Below are 5,343 nucleotides of genomic sequence, written 5' to 3'. Positions count from 1 at the left end.
AGGTCGGCCGACCACCTTGGTCGGCTGACTTCCCCACGGGCCCACTTGGCTCCCGGCTCCACTGATGATTCTCCATTGCCTGGTGGAGTGCTTCCAGATGAGGTACGGTGAAGCAAACCACGAAACAGGCCCTCCAAGAAGAAATTGGAGGTTTTTGCGGTCAAGTTGTTCCAAGATGAGAGTGCACCCGGGCCGAGACTTAAGCCCGATGAAGAATATGTACATTCATGGGTGACAAAGGATGGTCAGATAATCAGCCACGACTACCGGTGCAACAAGATATCTCCTGATGAGCCGCCGCTCCAACCATGCCTCACCATCTTTGGAGTGAGACCGCCGGCCAGAGCAGAAGACTATCAAGACAAGTCTGAGATGAGGGCACTTTCCAATGAGCTTACAAAAGCTCATATGGCCAATATTAGATTGGACACATCTCAGCAGAGGTTAAGAGAGGAGGTCAAAGAGATGCAAGGGGACCTCGATCTTTACCTCGAGTTTCATGATGAAAGGATGGATCGCCTAGCAAAGGCACTAGGGATCCAAGACTTTGACTAGGGATCTTTGATAAGACCCCTCTCTCGTTATCATAGGTTTAGTTGGGCGCTAGTCTTAATCGAGTCGTTTAGGTTTAGGTCAGTCTAATTGCGCCCCAGTCTTTATTTCATTCAGATTTGTGAACTTTGGCTCCCCGGTGTTAGTGCCGGCAGAGCCCCATTATCTTTCATATATGGTTTGTTTTGTCTATGATCGAAGAGCAGGTCGAAAACAAGTGTGGGGGGGGGGAGATCCCATGACGCTACACATCCACGATCACATTCACACGTCACGTGTACCTCCCGCTCCGACTCATGAGTTCGCACTATCTCACTTGTTTCCTCCCTTTAGTGTTTCTAAACATGAGCATATCTTTCCAAATTCTTGAACCCGTTTAAGAAACTTGCTAATAAGAGCTCTTGATAGATGCCTTGCATAAATGTTTTTTTTTTCATGCTGCGCTTAAGTTTGTGAATCACATTTTATAGGACCCATGATGCTTAGTTGTTGACTAACGTGATATGTCTAGTTTAAAGTTGTTCGTCTCTTTCATGTTGACCAGTCTGGGATTTTATTTATAAAAACGAAAACTAAGTTCTTGGTCTTATCTCTTTGTCCACCATGCTACCAGAGCCATATAAAAATCCCATGCTATGTCTCTTGGCTACATGATTGAGCTTGATCAAATTTTGTGACCCATTATGGTTCTGCTCTGTTTACGTACTTGATTTAAGGTTTTATGTTTAGATGAATCGTGTGCTCCTTAAATACTGTCTGTCAATGTTATTCAAAGAGAGAGAGAGAGAGAGAAGATGGCATGCCAAAGAAACATGACCCAGCGAATAAAACCAGACATGAAAAGGAGCATGTATTTATCTGTGCACTAACCTGATCAGTCGTAAATATGAGTATGCACCTGTGCATCCTATCTTTGATCTTGCAACAGATTTGGGCCAAGCAGACGACATTCTACCTCATCCATCGAAACTCCACATATATCATCAAAACCGGTGAGGTGAAATATAGATAAATGCTGGTAAGACATTATGAGCGACTCTGAGAGACCCATGGAGGAGAGTAAGACCATGAACGATTTTATAATAATATTTTTCAAATTCCCAAGTCTGGCAATATGACAGGATGACACTTGAAGCCAAGATCATTCTGTTCTTCAACAACTCGAGATATCATGATAGACACATTCAAGTTCACAAGCAAGAGCAAGGTATGAAATAACTTTTGTGCAGGATATTCTATCAGGAAGCTACCAGCTCACATCATCCTGACCTTTACTCAGGATGAGCAAAGGGCCAAGTGTGGGGGATCTTGTTGACGGTTACTAACAACCAATTTTGACCGTCAATTCCTACACAAAAATGGACTAAAATGTGGAATAAATGCTAGGATAGATTTATTTACTAACGGATTCCACAGATGATGTTCTAGAATGTGTGCAGGTGATTTCTAGCTGATTTTGCAGTATAATGGTGTGGTTTTATCCAGGACATAACGTTCCAGCAAATCAGGAAGCGACACATGTCAGAATGTGGAATAGATGGCCCACCAAAGCAAGAAAACCAGCAGTACAAGAGCCAATACCCGTGCCAATGACAAGCGGGTCCAGGAAGCAACATGTGGACCAAAGGGGAAGGTCGGCGGGGCCACTGCCAGGCCGGCCGACCTACTAGTCGGCCGACCAGGCCCATGGGGCCCACCGCCTCAACTTAGACACGTGGCGCTTCCCTGTTGCTTGCTTAGGTCGGTTTGCCTGAGATCAGCTGCAGATGGCACCCCCCTTGGCCATGGCTCCCTCCTATAAATACAAGGGGAGGGGGCAGAGAATGAACACACACACTTCACACCCTCTCAACTCACCTTTCTCCCTTGGAGCTTGAGGCCTTCATCCTAGATGCTTAGGTAGACTAGGAGGTGTAGAAGAAGAGGAGGAGAGTGAGGAGGAGTCGGGGGAAGTGCCGGGTCTGTCGGCACTCTTCTCCGCTTGTACCTCGACAAATGCTTATTCAGTTGTAAGTGTTCGAGACTTTCTTTATTTGTTTATTTGGAATTAGAGTTTAGATCATAAGTTATCATATCTACCTTATATTAGTTGATGTGTATGCTAGTGAGTAGCATTTGATCTTAGCTTAAGACCCCGGATAGAAAAGGGTAGTCTTGGACAGGGCTAAGGTTAGTAGGGAAAGGCATAGACGTGGAGTCTAGACTGTACTATACCACTCAGTTGTCTGATAGTCCCACGGTTTGTAGAGGTAGCCGGCAGGTGGTGACAGCCCTGTTCGAGGCTATTCGTAATCCTCCACATTCGAATATCAGATAGAGCATTATATTGGAGCTATCGGCTTGTATAAGTCGGTCGATACCTTTAGCTCGAAGTATAATGGTGATGTGATCTCTTCTTCTAGGCATAGATTCTAGATATAGAAAGTCCTCTCTTCTGCCTTCTCCACACCGGTGCGTGTGTCCTTGGATGAACCTGAACTTGTAGATAACATACTCACGTTCCCTAGTGGATACGATACCCTGGAATACTCCTGGGTGAAAGCTACACGTTGCAAAATACCAACACTGCCTTCGGACACGGCCTTTAGTGCCTCCTCCAGCCTGTTGGCCGCTTCTTTTATGGCGTCGCTAGTGATAAGCGAGCCATCATCCGGGTTTATGGAGCCTCCATGAGCGTAGAAGAAATACTTTTCTCGCTGCAGCCAGTCGAAAGTCGCTAGTATGATTCCCCTTGCAGTGAGGTCGTCTTCCATTTTCTGCCATTTGGGGATTGCCGTCGAATAACCTCATTGCCCAAGAAGATGAAAGTGTTTCTTTTTACTCGCGTTCTCTGTGGCTTGTGCTGTCCTTTTCTTGCTGGTCTCGGACAGTTTGTACTGCACAAATGCATCCCAAAAAGGACGTTGCTTCTTGAAGTGTTTCTCGAAGTCTGGCACGCGGCCCTTCTTTTTGTAGTCTTTGTTCAAGTTCTTCTTTAACATCTAGAAAGAAATAGCCATCTTCTTCATGACCCAATCCTTAAAGATTTCTTCTTTGTCCTCTAGGAAATTGAAGTGTTGTTTGACATCTGCCCATAGCATTTCTTTCTCTGTTTCAGGGACGATGTCAGCATCATTATCAGTGCTAATGGGGGATGTTTTCCCTGACATAACATCCGCACTGATTCACCACAGTCGTCTTAACCCCCTTGGGAGACTTGGGTTCCCCATCCGGGTGCAACAAGGTGATTGTGGTACGCCCCTCCATCTTTTTCTTCGAGCCTCGCTTACGTTTCGAGCTCTTTAATCCGGAAGCCTGAAATTATATATATATATTACTACATGTTTGACATACATAAGTCTCTCATATCTTGTGATCAAATTCCATCTACCTCGGGGATGTCATCTTCCACATGCATTTCTTCCATAGGGTCGGCATCGCCATCACCGGTATCATTGAGATACTGGCTGCCATCATCCTCGTTTTGATCCTCTTCGAAACTCCCTGCGGCCTGGGTGACTTCTTGTATCATTTCGTGGAGGGCGAACTCGTCTTCGATATCACATTGAAAGGGATCCATCTCGATCCCTATGCAAACATATGATGCAGAGTTACGTGTGATGCGCGAAATTATATAAAATGCGGAGTTTTGTATGGAATTACGTGTCGTCATCTATGCCTTAAGGTTGTTCATATGGAAGTATGTGTCGTGATCTATGCAACAATATATGATAAATTAATAATATGAATACATCAGAAATACATCATAAATACATCAGCTATATTGCAACAATATGAAAATTATTAAGCACATATATATAATAACGATTTTCTACAACAAGTACATGATTCAACAATTTTCAACAATAAGTACATGATTCTACGATTTTCCAACAATTTTCAACAATAAGGAAATGCTTCCAGAATTCTCCAATAATTTTCAACAATAAGTACTTGATTCTACGATTTTCCAACTATTTTCTACGATTTTCCATGATCCTCCAATATTTTTCAACAATAAGTACATGATTGTACGATTTTCCAACTATTTTCTACGACTTTCCATGATCCTCCAACAATTTTCTAAATTTTTCTACGATCTACTAATAATTTCCTACCATTTTCTATAATTTTCTACTTATTTCTATAATTTTCTACCTATTTCTATAATTTCCTACCTATTTTCTCCTATTTCCTATCTATTTTTGACATTTTTCAACATAATTTAAAAAATTCCTAACTATTTTTTATAATTCCCCAACTATTTTCTATATTTTCCTATCTATTTTCTTTAATTTCCTAGCTATTTTCTATAATTTCCTAATTATTTTCAAAAAAATTCTAACTATTTTCTACATTTGTTTCAATTACCCACGTAATAAAAAAAGCTGACGTAAGCCCTTGCGGCGAGCGGCGGTCCGCAGGGCAGGGCTTCCTTGGGCGGGCGGCGGCGGCATGCGCGCGGCGGTCCGAGGTCGGTGAGCCGTAGGGCGAGGCGGGCGGCGCGCACGCGGTCGCGGCAGCGCGGCGGCGGGCGAGGCAGTCGCGGCGCCGAGGGTCGGCAGCGGGGCGGCGTCGAGGGCACGGCGGCGAGTCGGCGTCGAGGGCGACGCGGCGTGTCGGCGGGGAGGAAGGCCGGCGCGACGGCGGTCGAGGTCGGGACGGGGCGGCGGGTCGGCGTCGACGGTGCGGCAGCGGTCGAGGCAAGCGCGGCGGAGGTCGAAGGCGGCGGGGCGGCGTCGAGGGGGCCGCCGAGCGGGGCGGCGGCCACGGACGATGTCGGGTGGTGGCGTGGGAGAGGGCGCGGCGGCG

The sequence above is a fragment of the Panicum virgatum genome, chromosome 8N (assembly GCF_016808335.1).
Source record: "Panicum virgatum strain AP13 chromosome 8N, P.virgatum_v5, whole genome shotgun sequence".
In the NCBI taxonomy this organism is placed as follows: Eukaryota; Viridiplantae; Streptophyta; class Magnoliopsida; order Poales; family Poaceae; genus Panicum; species Panicum virgatum.
Note: the sequence above shows the minus strand (reverse complement) of the source record.